The sequence below is a fragment of the Dipodomys merriami genome, unplaced genomic scaffold (assembly GCF_024711535.1).
Source record: "Dipodomys merriami isolate MVZ:Mamm:240054 unplaced genomic scaffold, mDipMer1.0.p SCAF_4, whole genome shotgun sequence".
NCBI lineage: Eukaryota > Metazoa > Chordata > Mammalia > Rodentia > Heteromyidae > Dipodomys > Dipodomys merriami.
The window spans coordinates 89,257,535-89,278,253 of record NW_027205603.1 but is presented as its reverse complement, the minus strand read 5'-3'; the positions used below and the strand labels follow the sequence as shown (position 1 = coordinate 89,278,253).

Here is a 20,719-nt window from a genome sequence, read left to right as displayed (position 1 = left end):
AATTGTGAAAGCAAAAAATGACAAGGTAGAAATTGCTAAATGAGATCAGAGTTGACTATCAAACAGACTTTTCAGATGGATTCTAGTACTGGGTAATTGAACAATCAGTGAGAAGAACTTTAGTATTATTGGTGAGATGGTAGTAATTCTTGCTGATATTCAGCACCATTACAATGACTGTTATTTTCACTGATGGCGAATTGAAATAATGAAGGTGTAAGATGAGGCATTGATTTGTGTGCTAGTGGTAATGCACTTAAAAGATACATGGTCAATGTTAATTTTAAGGAATGTAAAACTAGCTGTCTTTGGTGAGTGATTGTTAGACGTCGTATAGATGGAAAAGAAAGTGGCAGACTTGGATTTGCCAACAACTGATCTCAAGGAATGCTGAAAGCTTCCTCAGACACACAGAGCTTCCCTCCTTCCCTCTACCAGAAGGAGGCTATGGGAACTAGTCCTGCAAAGTTGCAGGAAAACAAGCCCCAACAAGTCCCTGATGTCAACATCAGGGTACAGGTAAAGAGACAGTAGACTCTCAAATGTGAGGTAGGTTATTTGAATGGACAAACTTGAGAACCTTGAATTCCTCAGAACACCAGAAGCAAGAGTTTTTGTTTTTGTTTTTTTCTTCCTGTACATTAGTCTTTCTTGTCTGCAGGTCCTCAGGCTCCACTGGACAGTACTCCACTGGGTAGATATCAGCCTCTTTCCTTAGCCACCCCAGGGAAGTCAGCCAAGGAATCCTGGTAACAAGAGAGACAGCTATGCCTGGGCTGCTGCTCACCCAGGTGATCCAGCTGCTCTTGCTGTCAAATCCCAGCCTGTTCATGACAAAGACTAGCACAGAGCCATTACTGTGACTCCATCCCTGAAGGAGACAATCAAGCCACCTGATTGGCATGTTGATTGCACCAGACTCTTTGTACATGGAGAGGACAACCATCCATCCTTCAAGAACTGACAAGTACTTCTTCATCTCTAGTGTCTCTAGATAATAAGCCTCGGAGCTGGATTTACACCCTGGTTCCTTTAGCTATTTTATTTAGCTTTTTTTATTATTACTTTAAGGGGTTGATGTGATATTTAGATGAGCATAATGCATGGCACATAGTTGATATTTGATGTTTACTATTTGCTATTTTAATCTTTATTAAGAAAACTTCTTTCTTAGTTTTCTAAAATTACTTGTGTGTTTTTAAGTAATTAGTGAAATTTCAACATTATCAGATGTTTTCTTTCTTCTCCATGATGTGCTAATTTAATGTGCTAACTGGACTGGGCTATGGTTCTTAGTTGTTCAAATTAGCTTAGGTGTTACTGAGAAAAGTATTTTATAGATAACATTTACAAACAATTGATTTGGTCTTCATCCAATCAGTTATGGCCTTATTAGGAACAACAATAACAATAACAACAACAACAAAAACCAGATATTTCCTGGAGAAGAAGGAATGTTACTTCCTTCCCTACCACAATCCTGGCCAGATTTCCAGCCTGGCCTGCATGCCTGATGTCTGGATTTTGGACTCCAAACTGACCTCAACTCTTGCTGGCTGGCCTACAGGATGGATTTAAGACTTAGCAGTAATTGTGCAAGTACATTCTTCACAGTCAATCTCCCCTACCCCCATATATACATATATTTTCTCCAGAATTACTTGGTCTTGGATTGTTAACTTCCTTTTTTTTTTTTTTCTTTTTCTTTTTGTCAGTTATGGGGCTTGATCTGAGCCTGGGCGCTGTCCCTCAGCTCTTCAGCTCAAGGCAAGCACTCTACCACTTTAGCCACAGTGCCACTTCTGGTTTTCTAGTGGTTTATTAGAGATAAGAGTCTCACAGACTTTCCTGCCAAGGCTGGCTTTGAACCACAATCCTTAGATCTCAGCCTCCTGAGTAGCTAGGTTTACAGGCGTGAGCCACTGATGCCCTGCAGATTGTTAGCTTCTATTAAAACTTAATTTCTTCTCATTAAAATGGGTTTATAGGTATCTAGCTCTGTACTTTGTGAACTCTAATGCAGGACATAAAGCTGATTGTGTTTGTTACAATATGCAAATATAGCTACTTAGCAAAAAGCACAGGCAGCGCTTTCTGAACCCTAGGGTTCGGCCTGCAGAAAGACTCTGGGTGAGAGGACAGTCATGAGATCTGTGTGAACTTCTGTAGCCTTCCATGCATTCCTTCCTGCATTCTTGACCCATCCACTAAGTCTGAGGTGCTATCTCCTGCCAACTGCTTTTCCTTCTACACCTGTGTCAATGAAGTTTTTTCATTGGCCAGCATCTCATAATCCATCCAACATCCCAATAAGTAGGCTTTATTTTTTTTTCTGGCCCTCTCTGTTGCTTTCTCATAGAAGTGCAATAGTTTGATTTAGAAAATGTATGGCGGGCTGGGCGCCGGTGGCTCCTACCTGTAATCCTAGCTACTCAGGCAGCTGAGATCTGAGGATCATGGTTCAAAGCCAGCCCGGGCAGGAAAATCTGTGAGACTCTTATCTCCAATAAACCACTAGAAAACCGGAAATGGCATTGTGGCTCAAGTGGTAGAGCGCTTGCCTTGAGCTGAAGAGTGTAGGGACAGCGCCCAAGCCCAGAGTTCAAGCCCCATGACAGACAAAAAAAAAAGAAAGAAAATGTATGGCGGCAAGAACCAATGGGTTATAGGGCCCTCGGTGTTTGCTTGGTCTCATAAAACTCAGGAGATAGATAGAGTGTCCCTTTAGGATATAAATTGTTAGTTAAATGATGAAATGGACTGGGGATTGGAGAGGTGAGCAAGTTCAGATTGGTGCATTCATGAATCATGATTAGTCATGAGTTCATGGTGCTTGCTGATAGTTATACAGAATTGTTTTAAGTTGTTTTCTCTACCTTTGAAAACATTCAAAGTTTGCCTTATTTAAAACTATTTTTTGAAAATTTTTGACATAGGAAATTCAATAGTATAAATGTTCTGGTCCATCCTTTCACTATGCCATTTTGTATTCTAGAAGGCTGATTGCTGAGACAATGATACAAAGTTATTTTCCTCTTTCATTCATATTTTTGGAGCATTTGGTTCATAAAATACTTAAACTAAATCACATTAGAAATTATTTTGCTAGCCTCTCTAGTTTCAAGTTGTGTTTATCACTAAAAATGTTGATTGGTGACTAACTGAATGAGAAAATAAGATAGTTGACAAGTGGAAAATATGACTGGATCTCAAGTCACATTTTAGCAGTAACTTCTACAGAAACAGATGTTAAAACTGTGACCCAGACAGGATCAAGATCCGCTGTCTGCAAATAGCATTATTCATTAACCTTTCTTAGCTAAACAGTAGCTAAAACATCCTAGCTGTCATGTGTAATGATTATTCTGCATAACCTCATGACACTCACCTGAAAGCTATCCTCATTTATTTCTCTCTCTCATACACTATTAGCAACAGCTTTTGTGTTTCAGGGCAGAGCTCTTTCATGTGGGTGAATGGAGACCAATGGGTAAGCACGTGTTTCTATAAACACTATACTATTCCTTGATTTCATACTGAGTTACTGTAGTCAATTGAGATTTTTGTTGTTTCTGTTTTCATTTTTTAGTAAGTAGTTGCACAAAGAAGTTTCAATTCTGTAAGCCAGGTTCTGAGTACAGTGTATCTTGAACAATATCACCCCTTCCATTTTTTTCTCTCCCTTATTTCTCCCAACCCATTGTTTAATTATAATCAATGTTGATGGTGAGGTAGAGAGAATTTTGTAGTTTAAATATTATAGCTTACTTCTAATTTGTGTCAAAGTAAAGTATGAAGTTTCTGAGACAGATCTGAGTCTGAATCCAATATTCTACTTGTCACGAGTTGTATGATTCTTGGCAAGTGTCTTAAGCTGTCTGTACTGCCTTTTTCCAGTTTTAGAGGGAGGTTAGTACGAGTCTCCAGGGAACTGGTAAATGTTCAACAATTAGCTCTCAGGGTTAGCTCTGATTTGTAGAGTTCAGCTGATTTCCGTGCTATAATTATTCCCACCATGGCTTCTTTAAACCCAGGGTTGGGAGGTGATGGGCCGCAGCAGCAGCACAATAAACGCACTACGCTTCTATCTGAGAGATGACCCCAGGAGCCAACATGATGGAAAATTCAGTTGACTAAATAACTACAATAGAATGTTTAAGTCTTTGGCACTTTTAGTTTTAATATACATTACTATCACAGCAGGGGTCTGGAATGTTCTCAACAAACTCTATGCCCAAGCCTCAGTTCTGGTGGGACCTGTTGTCAGATTGGGCTCTGACTTCATCAGAGATCATTAGAGCACTGACTCATCCAGGGATTGAACCACTGATGAATTTATACTGTAATGGGTTCTTGGGAGGCTGTGGGCACTTCAGGAGGTGAAATGTAGTTGGAGGAACTAGGTCAGTGGGGCTTGACCTTGAAGTGTGCATTTTGTGTTCAGCCCCTTCCCTCCCTTCTCGGCCTGTGCCTTGGCTGCCATGAGGAGAGTGTACCACTGAGCACTGCCCACCATGATGCTCTGCTCACCACAGGCCAGGAACAGTGGCGCCAAGGGGCATGCCCTGAAACCTTGGAAGCTGCCCCCCAATAAGCATTCCTCTTCTGGAATTCTTTACCTCAGACTTTCTGTCACATGTCAGAGATTTAACGTGCTTATATAATCGTAAGTTTACAGACTTTGATTTTTTAAATGTAGAAGTCTATTTGCCCTATTTGTAACAAATTAACAGTTCATTGTCCTCAAGAACTGTGTATCTTAGATCCAACACACTACTGCCCATCTTCTAGCTCTTAGATTTCATGTGCATGGAGCAGTGAGGAGAATTCTCCATGATTTACAACGTAATATATGATCTACACAAGAAGATGTAGACGGTCTGATTCTTCTCCAGGATGGTCATGCTAGCCTGCCTTTCTACTAGCAGTGCCTGCAGGTTCCCACATTTCCCCTGTGTGGTCCATCACTGAAGGGCAGGTACAATGGGGATAGGCCCTACAAGAGATGGGCATCCAACTTAGATGACGGTTGGTAGGTTCAGTGTGAAGTGGAGACCTCTGGTGGAGATGATCAGGCAGAGTGAGATCCGTCACCTTTAAGATGCATGTTCTCATTCACTGGGGGAGTACCAACCAAAGAGGAGGATGGTAGTAAGGGTAATAGGCCACAAATGTGAAGATGGGCTGTCCAGGGTAAGTGGGAGTTGGAGGGAGATACTGAAGGACAATGAGAATTGAAGGACATTCCATACATACACGTTTATACATACATACATACATATACATGTATACACACAGGAAGACAACATAATGAAACAAGATACCATTTGATAAGGGGGGAAGAATGAATTATGGTGAAAGAGGTAAATTTGTTCAAAGTACACTGTATCACAGTATCACAGTGAAATCCTCTCATGCTACAAATGTATGCTAATTCTAAAAGAACAGATTGAATCAGATTTAAAGCACTCTACCATTCATTTGGATGCATACAAAACAACATGGTTGAGCACAACCACAGGTAGGGTAGTCTCTGCCTCTGACAGCAATTCCCAGTGCAGGACCCAGCGAGGGAGCCCGCAGCCATTGTGCCCGGGGCCCTGGGTGGTGAGGCCTAGGCCCCAGGAATTCTGGGGAAGAAACAACCACGGATGATGAGCAGTTCACTTTAAACAGAGGAAGCAGTACCATGCTGGAGAGTGGAATGGACAGTGGTCTTGACGCTGGCCAGTCCCCTGTGCCAGTCCCCTGTTGAGTAACTATTTTTCAAGTTACCTTCCTGAACTTGTGATTCCTTCTTTGAGGGATGGGCACAGTCTAGAGCATCTTACCCTGCCACTGCTTCTGGCTGAAAAGCAAATGTGAACGTGGGTGTAAGCCCTTGGTAAGAAACTGAGTGACACCAGGAGTTCACATGACTATGGCCTAGTTTCCCAGCAGCCCACTAGGGCTGGTGGAGCCTGGGGCAGAGGTTCTGAGGCTTGTGCCAGAGTTGTGGTGGGCAGAATTACAGACAGGAAGAGACTATCTCTTGCTCTTGTACCTCAAGGGAAAGAGCTGCTAGAGAGAAGGTGGTGGAAAGAAGAAAGAATGGGAGGAGAAGATAGAGACATGGAATGAGGAAAAAGAAGAGAACGAAGCTATTACTCTTTAAAACAATCACCGTGCCCAACTGCTACATTCGGCATCCCATTAGGACACTTAGTAAGCGAAAAGAAACTCAACTATCTTAAAAAAAAAAAAAAAGCACTCAAAATAGGTAAGCAAAACATTCACAAACCAAAGGAATTTTATTGGCTCAACAACCTACAAGGTAGGGCTGGCTTCAGGCATAACTTAATGATTTCCATCTTCAAGGCCCACGCGCTCTGTTCATCTTTCTCTTAGCTCTCCTTTCTGTTGCCCTGGCCTTGCTCTCCGTCTGCATGTGCTGAACAGGCTGGAGGCAGCAGCTGCAGTGTCCCCCCCGCCCCCGCCCTTGGGAGTCCCAGCACCTAAGTCCTGGAGAATACAATGTGCTGATTGGCACAGGGCCTACATGGAGCACATAGACTAGGAACTAGAAAACTGAAGGGTTCTTTAGGACTGTATTATGAAGAAGGGCAAAGGAGGTGGGCACTGGGCAGCATGAACCACATGCAACTGGAAGATACCTTGGGTCCTTTTAGAAGTGAGAAACTGGGGCAGGCCAAGACTGAGCATTCACAAACTCACTCAGTTACTGTTGGAAGGAATGCATGACGCAGGCAGCCCTAGGAAGTGGTTGCTCTGGAATTGCTGGCTCTGGTCTGTATGGCTCTGTGTGGTGGTATGTTCACATGCTGAATACTGGTTGCATGGCCTTGTCCTGCTCTACCTCTACCCCTACCTCTACTTGGCCTGCTCTACCTCTACCTCTACCCCCTTTACCTTTGTCTCTTCTTCTAGCTTTGAGATTCTACAACTCAGCCTTCTTAAAGCAAAACTGATTACAAGATGAGGGATCTAAGAAAAATCCAGTACGGACATAATTGTCAAGTATCTGACTTTCTTTCCCATATTTGGTGCAAGTGTGAATAAGCTGGATCTCCTCAGCCATCATCTTATTCTTGAGGTTCCCTTGGACTTGTTTATACAGCAGGGCAATCCTTCTCCACATGGGAGAGATAGTGGATGTCTTGGCCTGAAACATGTAATTCATTTAACAATTCAAATCTGCTTCTTCCTTTACCCTGCTTTCCCAATTACCATTGTTCCCTGTTTCATTCTAAAACAAATACTTCTTTCCACTATATTGACGCCAAATATCTCATCAGTTCACTTTTGTCACTGAAAGCCAAGCCATTTATTCAGGATAGCTACAAACAAAGGTTACTTTGTGAGACTCTGGCTGAAGATAAGCCAGCTAGATTATCTTTCACCAGACTGCTTTGTTTTTATTTTTATGATGGCAGTGTCTTTGAAACATAATATCTTGGTGGCACACAATCACACCACCTCAATAAATAATCTGTTGTCATTTTGATCCTCGCTTCTGGCTTTATCTACCTTTTGTTCTTGTGCTTACATAGCTGTATGATAATGTAGTCATACTTTTATATTTTCCATTCTGTGAACGTGGACTTCACTGTTTTAATTACCACTTTGTAGTTAGAAGGCACTTAACAGTACATTCATTAAGTCCTTAACATCTACTTAACTATTATTCCTTTGTGAGTTGCTTCCAGATTTATCACAAATAATATAATTCTATATTAAAATATGATAAATACTAAAAACAATTCATTATCCATACATAATAAATGGGTACTATGGCCACCATAGTAACATGATAAATACCTTTATATCCATACTTCTTCTGACCCTTTGGATTATTTTCTTAGGAGGAAGTCCCACATTTGAGATCTATGGGATGAGCTTTTTTTTTATTGTGAAAATACTGTACAGAGGGGTTACAATTACATGGGCAAGGTAATGAGTACATTTCTTATCAAGCACTGTTGCCTCCTCTTCACTCTGCACCAGAATCAACTCCAAATGGATCAAAGATCTTGGAGTCAAAGCAGACACTCTGAGAACATTACCCGATGGAATAGGAGAAACCCTAGGTCCCCTTGGCACAGGCTGACATTTTCTTAATAGAGACCCAGAAACACAACAAATCAAAAAAAGTTTGGACAAATGGGATTGCATGAAATGGCAGAGCTTCTGCATGGCAAAGGACATAGCTAACAAGATCAATAGAAAGGCCACAGATTGGGAGAAGATCTTCACTAGCCATACAACAGACAAGGGTCTCATATCTAAAATATAGCTGAAACTCAAAAAATTAAATCCTCCAACAACAAATCCTCAAAGAAACAACTGCCCAATAAATAAGTGGGCTAAAGACTTAAAGAGAAACTTCTCTGAAGAGGAAAGAAGGATGGCCAATAGACACATAAAGAAATGCTCAAACTCCCTAGCCATAAAAGAAATGCAAATCAAAACAACATTGAGATGCCACCTCACCCTAGTTAGAATGGCTATAATCAAGAACTCTAATAACAACAGATGCTGGAGGGGATGTGGACAGAAGGGAATCTTACTGCCTTGTTGGTGGGAGTGTAAACTTGTTCAACCACTTTGGAAAGTACTTTGGAGGTTCCTCAAAAGACTCCACATAGAGCTCCCCTATGACCCAGCAATCCCACTTTGGGGCATTTACCCAAATGATCACAAACAAGACCATACTAAAGCTACCAGCACAACTATGTTTATTGCAGCATTATTTACCATAGCTAAGATATGGAACCAACCCAGATGCCCCTCAGTAGATGAATGGATCAACAAAATGTGATATGTATACACATTGGGATTTTATGCCTCCATCAGAAAGAATGACATTGCTCCATTTGTTAGGAAATGGAAAAACTTGGAAAACATTATATTAAGTGAAGTAAGCCAGGCCCAAAGAAACATAGGTCCCATGGTTTCCCTTATTTGCAATAACTAGTATATGTCTGAGTCAAGCAGAAAAGGTCAGATAAGTTGATGTTAGGTGAAATGAACCCCAAGATAAGTATTCAAACGTTTTTGTCTTTATGCGATTGTTTCTAACATATTTATAAGGTGACTTCTTTGTTGCTTTGTGTGTCCCTCCCCCACTGTATAATTCCTGCTTTCATTGTATTTGATGTTGGTATAATGTGTGGAGGGGAAGGGAAAAAACAAATCATTTAAATAGGGGTGGGAGATGGGAAGGGATGGGAAGGGGATGAGCATTTTTGTAGCTCATAAGGCAAATAGCCAATCTGGTGGCACTATATCACTCAACCTGTTTTCTCATGAGATTAAATTCACAATTTCTTTGACAAATACAAGCCCTCTCCATGAATCAGCTTTTGCTCATCTTTCCTTCCTCATTTCCCAATATTCCCCAACTCTCCATTTCTTTCAATTCCCCCCAAACAAAACATATTTTTTTTTTTGGGTCCGGTCGTGGGGCCTGAACTCTGGGCCTGGGCGCTGTCCCTCAGCTCTTCAGCTCAAGGCTAGCGCTCTACCACTTGAGCCACAGTGCCACTTCCGGCTTTTTTCTTTTTGCTTATGTGGTGCTGAGGAATCGAACCCAGGGCCTTGAGCATGCAAGGCAAGCACTCTACCACTGAGCCACCTTCCCAGCCCACAAAACATATTTTTACATGTAGTACACCTAGATTTTTTAACACAGAATCCTAGGATAATCCTGGTTTGGGATACTGGATACATGGACAAATGCCATTGGACCATGGGAAATAATTGGGTTAAGTTAAGATCATGACAGACGCTGAGAAGAGTCATGCTCCTTTGCACTAGCACTTGTTTCACTCTCCTTCCCTCTTTCTTTCCCTCTCTTTCTTTCTTCTCCCCTCCCCTCCCTCTTCCATATGAACATACAGCAAGAAGATGCCATCCACAGCCAGGAAACAAGCCTTACCAGACACTGAATCTCTTAGACTTTCACTTCCTGGTCTCTAGTAGTATGAGCTCTATTGTTTACATCACCCAGTTTATGATACTTCATTATAGAAGCCTAAGCTGACTCAAACAGTCAGGATCATAAAATGGATATCTGAAGAGATACTTTATGTTATTACAGTTCCATACTTCTTATTGTATTTACTTTTCATGACAGCCTCACAATTATGTTCATCACCAAAAGTAGTGAAGTTCCACAGGGACAGTTAGAGTACTATAAGTACTTCAAGAGGGCTCAAGGGTGATGGTACCCGGTGAGGAAAGTCATCGGGCAGATGAGGGGGCTCCGTGGGCCGCAGCATGAGGGGCCTTCTATGCCATATTCGGGGGATTGGCCTTGGGCCTACTGATGCTGTGTCTGGAGTTTGAGCAAAGGAATAGTAGAGACAGCTCTAACAGCAGTGTGGGGGCTGGAGCTCCAGCTAGGAGAGTTGCACAAGTGTGACAGAGGCATCCAAGAATGTACAAGTGCATGAAAGGGCTGGGCACTGGCAGCTCACACCTGTCAGCCTAGTTACTCCTGGGCAGGAAAGTCTGTGGGAATCTTATCTCCAATAAACTACTCAAAAAAACAAGCCACAACTGGCACTGTGACTCTTGTAGTAGAGTGTTAGTCTTGAGTGAGAGGCTCAGGGACAGAGCCCAGGCCCTGAGTTCAAGCCCCAGGAATGGCAAAAGAAAAAGTACATGAAGGAAGATAAAGTTAGAGCAAACCATAGAAGTCACTTTTTTGAGATTAAGAAACCAAGGAGCAAAGAAAATAAAGATCCTTATCCAAGGTATTCTAGCCAATTCAAGATTGTATTCAACAAGCATTCATTGAGTCTCCTGTGAGCTAGCTTCTCTACATCCACTAGGGATAGATTTACTGGTGTGCAAGAGACATGTTCTCTATTTATACTTTGTTAAGGGAGATAGGTGGTTTCAAATTAATTATAACCAGGCAGTGATGCTACAGAGGAGATGCATGATGCACATTGAGTGCTCCTTACTGGGGGCCCAAAGCTCAGGAAGAGGGCATCCTGAGCCATAGGCTGGTGTTCTCTCTGTCTGTCCTGCCTAGCTTTATGGGCATTCCAGGGGCCATCTGATTTCTGTTGGCCAATTTGTCATCAGAATAGAAACTCCCAAGGAGCATTTCCACCAACTATAACTCTTGTGTGCACAACCTGACAGCTTAATTTGTGTTCCATGATAATATTGAGAGTAATAATTCTCCCATTTAACTAGATGAATACTATAGAGTAATTTATTAATTAATTTTACAGAGAATACCACAATAGCATTGGGGATATAGGTCACTTAGAGTACCTGCCTAGCATGCACAAGATCCTGGGTTCCATCCTCAACACAACAAAAATAAATAATAAAAGACTCTGAAAGAGAGAGGAGAGAAAGGGGGGGAGGAGAGAGAGGGGGGAGGAGAGAGAGAGAGGAGAGAGCGAGGGAGAGAGAAGGAGGGAGGGAAGAAAGAAGAAAAAATTATGATCCCATAGAGACTGAACTTTTTCATCTGTGTTCTCTCACTTAATTTTTTAGATAAGCTTTGTGGTTGGGGACTGTGGTTATGGAAGAGAAAGTCAGAGTCACACAGATGTTATGAAATAATGGTAGTTAAAAACATTGTCAGGACTTTGTTGATGTAGTGTTTTGAATTAATAAAATAGTATCAAATTCTTAACATCTATTTAAAATATTTATATAAGGCAATTATTAATATAGATAATTGTTCAGAAAGTATGTTTAAAAAAGTATGTCAGTCAAATCTCCTTCACTGTAACCCAATATCTGCATAATTTATAAAAAGAAAATATTTATTTAACTCATCTTTTTGTAAGTTCCAACCCCTCAAATTGGTTGGCCAGAGAGCAGAGAGAATCAGGAAGTGGCTAGAGGTCCAACATGAAGTCTTCCTATCAGGTCCCTTAATCTTTTCACCACCAACCAATTACCCCTCAAAGCCAAACCTTTAACAAATGGACCCTTAAAAACACTGCACAAACAAGGCTTCCCACTACTCTAATGCTCTCTAGAAAGATGGTGCTATATACTCCAGGAACAGAGTTACAATAGCATGGTTATGGCTTGCTCCCCAGTCTTGGTTCCAATGTAATGTTGTCTACAGATGACAGAGCTCTCAAGAGGTGGGGCTTAATGGAAGGTGATTAGGTCACATGGGCATCGCCATTGGACGGGGTCAGTGTCCACGTTTTGTGAGTCTCTTGGAGCTCTTGGGACAGGATTGGTTATTGTACAATTGCCTTGCTATAAAGAAAATTCAGCCTTGTTATCTCCCTCTCTTTCTTCCTCTCTCCTCAGGTGACTTATGTCATGCAAGTACTCCTGAGAATACTAACCACTATGAGGTCCTCGCCAAAGACTGATGATAGTGAACTTGCTCTTGGACTTCCCAATCTGCTTACACAACTGGGAGCTAAGTAAACCTCTTTTCTTTGTAAAGGACCCAGTATTGGGCATTTAGTAATAGCAGCACAAAACAGACAGACACAGACATTAATCACTGACAAAACATTATCCTATGATGGTTTGTGATTGGTAATGATTAGTAATTATCATGACTTAGCTGGACACCAGTGACTCACACCCATAATCCTGGTTAATCAGGAGGCTGAAATTTGAAGGATCATGATTCTAGGCCAGCCCAAGCAGAAAAGTTCGCTAGACTCATCTCTAAAGAAACTAGTTAATAAAACAGCAAAAGGCAGGGCTGGAGGCAGAGCTCAAGTAGCAGAGTTCCAGTCTAACATCTATGAGATCCTGAGTTCAAACTCAAGTACTGTCAAAAAGAAAGTTATTATTACATTTTCACTTCTACTTTAATGGAATCACTAGGTTTATTAATAAAGGGAATGTCACACATAATAATGTCAATTTGCACAAAATATGAATACTGATTCAATTGAGGGAGTAATAATTTTTTTCCAAAAACTGTCAGGTTGTTGAATTTGTCAAGTCAACTTCAAAGAACTCCCATTTTTCACCGTGTCCATCAGAAGCCTGGATTGATATCTGGATGAAGACTGCACAGACCACCAGAGCTGGGAGAAGAGCTAATACACTGCATGTGGACTCTGGCTTGTAAGAATGTTCTAGAAAAGGCTGAAACAAGGTAGGAAAAGCTCAGGCTCGGGGCTGACATCAGTTCAGTTGAGAAAGATCTAGAGTTCTAGTCGAGTGAAGCAACAATGTGATGCATCCATTTGAAAAGTGAGTAGGATTTTAGGGCATCAGACATCAACTTGGAGTATCTAAGACTGAGAGGAAAACCTATACCGACTGGCCATCGACAAGAAGGATGCGAATGACCTGGAAAATTCAGGGGGCTGAGGGAGTGAAAACCTGGGGGAGGAAAGTCTTGGAGCTGTTGCTACATGTTTGAAGGGTAGCAGTTGCCTTTTCGGTGTGCTTCAAAAAAGAGCAGAATTAAGCTGAATTAAGATTAAATGGTTGATTTCAAATCCAGACAGATTTCTATAATCGGTGCCATTGAAACCTGGAAGGAAGAATTGGGCAAAAGTGCCCCAGAGCTCAAGCAGAGACTATGAAAAGGGACTGGGGTGAGGCAGAAAGATCTGCAGCTGGTGCCACCTTCCTGTGCTTTCTGTGAGGAAGTCACTTAACCTCCCTGTGTTTCACTTTCCTCGAATACAAAATGGGAAGCAAAGGTTTGGTGTGGTGACTCACTCATACAATCGGAGCTACTCTGACAAAGTTAGTGAGACCCTATTTTAAAAACAAAAGGACTGGAGACAAGGCTCATGGGATTGAGTGCTTGCCTACAAGCATAGGCCCTAAGCTCCTCTCCTGGAATGGCTAAATAAAGTAATAAAATAGGAAGAATAATGGCAATATGTTCATCTCACAGGGCTCTGTGACTACCAAGTGAAGTAAGGCTTCTTATGGGAGTCCCTTCAGTGAACCTGAGGTCCCCTGAGTCAACACTGCCTAGAAATCCTATTTACCTTTGCTGAATGTTTCTTTGACCATTGGGGCAGATGTGACACAATAGCCAAAAGCTGTGATTTCATGTCATTGTTAGCCACTTCCCCCTTTTCTGTCTTGGAGGAAGTAATAACGTCCACACCCAACTCTCAGCCTCCCATGTCCCTTCTCCTTCCTGGAACTTTCACCTAGCTGGGCACTCAGGGAAAAACTTCTCTGTGTTTGGAGAAGTTGATATTGGTCTGTCTGAAGGGTAGAGGTGGGCAGATGGCAGAGACAGGGCAGGATGCCCTGGATACTAGATAGCAATGCAGATCACAGGGACCTAAAAAGGACGTGTAATTCTAAGATTTTCAACCCCTGGTGTGTATACCTTGTGTCATTCTTTTCCCTAATAGAGGGAAGAGAGTGGATTTCATCCCCACAATTAGGTAAAAGGCTGAATGGATTCTGCTCATATTATCAGTTGCCTCCTCATTAATCAAAAGGGAGATTATTCCGAGTAGGCCTGAGCAAATCAGGTAAGGCCTTACAGGAGACTGAGTCCTTCCTGAAGGGATTTTCCGGCCGGCTTTGAAGTAAGCTACTTTGTGGTAGAAGGAGCATCATGGTAAGAAACTTTGGTCCTCTAAGAGTTGAGAGTAGCCCCACAACAGCCAGCAAGGAAATAAGACCTCAGTCATGCATTCACATGAAATGATATCTGCTGATGGTTCTGAGCCTTGGCTGGGAGCAGAGTCGGGCCAACATCATGAGTTCAGGCTGGTCAGACCTGACCAGAGAATCCAATATAGTACTAAGCAAACTGTTTGATCTGTATTATAACCCACATTTTCTATCTCATTGCAATAAAACACCAATGCAACATAACCTTTTCCCGGAAAGGAAAGGCAACTTGAGTTTTGGCAGGTTCTAGATGGAGATGGCTTTCCCCTGGCAATAGAGAGAAGAGGCTGAGTGAATTCTGTTCTCCCGTCATCTCTGGGCAGGATGGCGCAGTGAGAAAGACAGGGCCTACATCATGTGACCAGGCAACCAACAAGTGACCTTCGAGCGTCAGACTCTGTGAAGCTACGTAAAGCTTTTGTTTTTTCACAAACAACCTGCAAGCTGATTATAAAGGACTCTTATCTGTTCCCTAAAGTGAAAAAGGAAAAGTAGGGATCCCCTACCTTTTGTGGTGGATGGAGAGGTGTTTCTGAAGGACTCAGTGACTGGATGTGAAAGGAGGGACCGAGAGCAAAGGAAGATGCAGACACTGTCCTTATTTCTTTCTTGGATGACTAGTGCAGTGGTGTTGATATCCCACTGGCTTTGTAGCCAAAGCATAAGGGGCAGTACTGGGGCAGGTGCAGAGTTGTGTCTGGGTGTCTGTGAGACTAACTCAATAGCAGAGTGTGTGGGTCTGGAGCTCAGAAGACAAGCTGGGCTGGGAGTGGCTGGAGGATGCACTGGTATACAGACAGTGGCTTCGTTTTCCACTTGACTAGGTGGAGGGGGTGCCTAGAAAATTGGCTGAGGGCATCTCCAGAGATGATTGGCACTAGGGTAAACAAATAGGTGTGTAGGACCTGCTGAGAACATCCAATAGGCTGACATAGAACCCAAAGAAGGAAGAAGAGACTCCTGGTGGGCACATATGCACCCACTATTGAGCAAGTGCTTTTGCTTGATGTCACCTGAGGATGTCAGACTTCAGATTCTCCTTTTAATGGTCTTGCACCCCTAGCTTTCCAAGGGTCTCCTGGGACTTCAGACTTAGACTACTGCTGCACCCTAGGCCCTTCTTGTTCTGAAGCTTTTCAGATCAGTGGCTGGTCTCTCTAGCTCTCCATCCTTCAGGTGACTAGTGCAGGACTATTCTATCTCTGGTGTGAACCAACCTAACAAGTCCCCATTTGTAATCATACCTGTTCTTCTCCTCTGGAGAATCCAGCTAATACAGATCCTAAGTGAATCTACAGCATCCTTGGGAAAGTGAGCATACAAAGAGAATGGAGATGAGGGAGAGTATCCCAGGGAACACTGACATTTCAGAATCTGCAAGGAGAGAACCACCTGGAAAAGCCAACTGAGAAGGATGGAGAAGCCCGGGGTAGAAAAGAAGTGTGAGACTTATGGAGGAGGGAGGAGACTAAGAAAGAAAGGAGCACTAGTAAGTGTCCCATGCCCCCGGACGCAGTATGTACAGGATGTAGACGAGAGGACTCATTTGATTTGGTGACAAGGAGTAGAAGAACATGGCAGAGCCCCAGGAAAGTGTGGGTGCAGAAGCCAGACCAGGGGGAGTGGAAGAGACAAATACAAAATGAAGCACCATGAGGAATGTCAAGAACTTTGTGAGGGGAGGCAGGAGGAGGAGGAGAACAGGCCGGTGTGTGTTTGGGGGACCAGAACTTGGGCAGGTTTGGATTGTGATGGAAAGGAGTCAGTATCTCTGTGGAGGCTTTGGGTCTCAAACATATTATCCTCTGTTTTTCATTTATTTCCTTACCTTCTTGAGCACTAACTTTTTGTAAGGTCCAACAAGAAGTAAAATTTTGTTTTGTGCCGGTACTGGGGCTTGCCTCCAGGGCCTCTCTTCTTGCTTACTGTTTTCACTCCAAGTTGGCACTCTACCACTTCAGACACACCTCCACTTATGGATTTTCAGTGACTAATTGGAGATAAAGAGTCTCACAGATTTTCCTGCCTGGGCTGGCTTTGAACCATGATTCTCAGATCTTGGCCTCCTGAGTAGCTAGGGTTACAGACATGAGCTACCAGGCATTTATAGATGGAGAAGAGTAAGGGAAAGGTTGCAAATTACACCCTAAAGTTAACAACTTTACAGTCTGATCTTAGAAATATACCCTATGTTGTGTTAACAAGTCTGATCTGGTAGATGAAATACCACAGTCCCTTTCATCCCCTGGCAGTTGTTACTAGACATTATTTTCCTAATTAGCTTTCTGAGCTTGTTGGTGGCCTGCACGGAGGTAATTATTCTGCATGCTTTCAGCTCTGCCATCCTGAGAGGCAGCACATGAGCTCCGAGTCCTTGGGAAGCTGAGGCCAAGAGTCCTTGCAAAATCCACAACATGCGACGGGTCTGGTGTCCGGAGGCTCAACCACGTGCAGGACCTTGGAGCTTTGTTTTTCCACCAGGTCGACCTACCCTGGAAAAGGCTGAGAACAAAGCATGGTTTATGTAGCTTTTGGATACGACAAACAGAGACCACACAGTTAAGAAGGGAACTAGGCGTTCTACAACAGTGTTTCCCAGTCATCTGTACTACAGCTTTGTTTGTTTTTGTTTAATTTCTAATCTGTTGTAGACTAAGATTTACTGGCACCCTGTCACTGACCAGAAACTAATTGTTGAGGGTCCTACACCCATTCCAGGGCCAGGCTTTGAGTAATGTGGTCATTCCTCTGTTAGTACCTACTGCTGACACAGGTCGAGCTCGGGAGTGGTCAGGCACACCTTCCTTCAGGCTCCTTTGAGCTCCCTCTGTCTGCCTGTCACACTTCCCAAAGAATCTGTCTCAAACTTCTCTCTCCTGGAGAAGTGGGGAGCCTGCCATCTTACATTTCCCCAATGGGTGCTTGGAGCTTATTGGGAAACAATCCTGGAAAGACTTACTAAGGGAGTGGGGAAGAAAATAAGGAATGAGGAGTAATAGGGCATGATGATTTTTTTCTTTCCTGTCCCCGCCCCCTTTCTTCTATCCCTGCTTATAATGCACCCATTTTAATAACAGGTCTGTGTCCAAGCGCCTCAGCAACTCCCCCAGCAGCCTGTTAATAAACATCAGTTCTAATCTCTGGGATGATGGAGCTTTGATCACCCCCTCTGCATCCTCCTTTTAGGACTGCTTCCTTGGAGGACGGGTAGCCTGCCTTCTGATGCTGTAAAGTATGTTTATCAGTGCTAACTCTGCAGGTGGAATATTCAATAATGTTAGGCACTGCTTTGTGTTGTACGTTTTTCTTTAAAAGCCTGACCTGTACACTTGTTTTTTACACAATCCTAGATTCAGTGAAGAACACATTTTAACCTCTTGAGATCATCAGGAGATCTTTAATAGGAATGTGTAGTAAAAGCTATTTAACTACATTTAATCTTGCCTAGAGACCTCATCAATGATTGATTTTGTTGTATACCAAGAAAACACACAAAACCCCACTCTGCATGTTACACAAATTTCTCAGGACTTTGTTTCCAGAGCCCAGTATCAGAGGAGATCTGTAGAAGCAAAGGTGGTCCCCTCGTGGCAGCCATGACACAGGGCAGGGAAATGAAATCGAAAACACGGGGATGTCTCAGAAAGCCAATCAGATTTGGCATTACAAATTCCATCAGAGACCACAATTTTGATTAAATGAGTTTTTCTTTTCTTTTCTTTTTTTTCTTTGTCGATCATGGGCCTGAACTCTGGGCCTGGGCGCTGTCCCTCAGCTCTTCACCTCAAGGCTAGCGCTCTACCACTTGAGCCACAGCTCCACTTCCGGCTTTTTCTGCTGATGTGGTACTGAGGAATCCAACCCAGGGCCTCATGCATGCGAGGCAAGTGCTCTTCCACTGAGCCACCTTCTCAGCCCAGGGGTTTTGTTTTTTAAGATGGACATAGGCACGGGGTTGCCCACCTCCAGGTTTGGTATTGGGTCTATGATGCCGCTGGCTCTTTGCTGCTCTTGGTGACAAGACAGCCCAGATGTGGAGGGTGTCTTTTGGTGACCCCTCTGGGGTAAATGATTGCACAAGCCTTTAAGGCTCTCATAAGAACTGGGGGGGGGGGCTTTCTCTAGGGAATACACCCATAGCAACACAATTTAGAATATATTTCTGGGATATTCATAATCCCCCCACAAAGTCATGGACTCAAGGTTTTTTTTTTACGACTCTAAAATCTTTCCAGTCCTAACATGGAAGTATGATAAAAATCCCACCCCATAATGTATGCCAAGTCACTATCGTGCCAACCTGATAATGCTGTATGGAGTGCTGTATGGAGTAAAAGTTGGACATACAGCAGAGCCTACCCTAATCCATCATCGGGTAGGAGCAGGTGACAAGCAGACACTGGAACCCACATGACCTCACTTCTGCCAGCATACAACAAGCATAGAGCCCATGGCAGGTGACAGAGCAGGGGACAGAGCAGAAAGCAGGGAGCTGGCTGATCTGATAAGAGGATTGGGTTACCCAGCTGCCCTCCCCCACCCCAAAGGCCTCCCAGGGGGGAGCAGCTGTGGAAGCTCGCTCACTTGCTCCTCTCAGTTAGAAAATGTCTCTCTGTCCAGCAGTAGCTGCATGCCAACACCCCAAGCCTGTTCCTGAACACACAGTGTTCTTTCACACTTTTGCCTGTGCCTGCTGTGCCCTCTGTTTGGAACACCCTGCCCCTCCCACCAGGGACCTATTTGATTTGCAAGACTGCGCTCAGGTTTCAGCTCCTCTGAGCTGTCAGCCTAATTCTCCAGGTAGATTGTACTGTTCTCTTCTGAGGGAGGCCCTGCACCCGTGCCTACCCCTGTCTTACTGCACTGCTCTGCCAAGTGTTGGGGTCCCTTATCCTCTTCCCCACCCAGATGACAGGGACTCGCTCCCTATAGTGCCCGGCCCAAGCTGGATCATCAGCCTCTGTAAGAGGTACTCAGGACTGAGTGATACACACCCACCCTACTGAAAGAAAGGTTGACTGGCTCTGGGAAAGCACCAAGCTCGACTCGTGATGAACATGTTTCCGGAAAATAAAGACTGCATCCCCCAAGAGTTTAGGGGCAGCCGGAAGCAGGAGAAGGAAACTGGGGTGGTGGGATCAGCTTGATGTAAGGGGAGCAGCTCAAAGAGGGGAGAGAAGCTTTGTGTGTGGGAAGTGGCCTCCAGAGAGAGAAGGCCAGCACCCAGAGGCTGAGCACTCAGCTCAGCTTCTTGGACAAAGCCCTGAAGGTTGTTTTGAAGCAGGAAGGGGCCTCCAATACACTATAGCAAGGGTGGGCACTCTGAAAGCTTAAGGCATCTGTGCAGGACCTAATGTAAGGTCTCGCTATACTTGGATTTTTTAGGTTTTATTATTATTATTAAGCCTCATGCCCTTATCATGAGTTGAGAGGGACTTGCAGGAACAGGAGTGGCAGGACTGAGTTTGTTCAGGAAACCATGCAGCGCTGGACAAAACAGGAAGAGGTTTTCCAAGTGCCTGTCACACCATCGGCTGGCAGTGGGAATGGGTAATGCCACTGTGAATGAACACAGATGAGAGACACAATGTGGAATCAGAGTGGGTAGTAGAACTTCAGACACAACCAAGAAACACACAGCACAGTCTCTACCTTTGCATGACGCCCTTGATGTAGTCACTGCCTTCCTGAGCCTCTGTTACCCTGTGGGGACAGCTAGCCAGTGGGCCATATAATGCCTGTGAAATCATTTGGTCCATGGCAGGATAGACACAAATGCTTTTGTACTATCAAGTGGAAAAATCATTAAGTCTGGGGCCATCTGTAGTTGGAATAATGGACTTTTTAGACTGGCTTCATTGACTTAGTAACATGTATTCCCTTATGTAACTCTCCTGATATTTAACCACTAAGAATAGATCTTTCCCTAAACACTTTACCCTGGATGAAGTGACTTAAAAGCTGTTTTTGCTGGACCCACGAATTAACTTCAAGCAGGACACTGGTCGCCCAGTCTCAACTCCTCCACTTTGCATCTGAGCCATTCTTTCCTGCATTCACTTTGTAATCACCTCCAAGAAAGACAAGATTTGCCACCAATAAGCATCTGTGA

General features: G+C 43.5%; 1 protein-coding gene across 3 annotated transcripts in view; it reads left to right on the top strand.

The window, feature by feature from the left end:
* The window catches only part of Zfat (zinc finger and AT-hook domain containing), a 243,152-nt gene that overhangs the window by 43,063 nt on the left and 179,370 nt on the right, over positions 1-20,719 (top strand). For 2 of the 3 annotated variants that reach the window (XM_069991451.1, XM_069991452.1), the window contains 2 exons: positions 12,298-12,416; positions 12,935-13,108. The gene's annotated coding sequence lies outside the window, so the exon portion shown is untranslated. Of the gene's footprint in view, positions 1-3,423; positions 3,491-12,297; positions 12,417-12,934; positions 13,109-20,719 lie in introns of those variants that run through there. The other variant, XM_069991453.1, reaches the window with a different exon arrangement.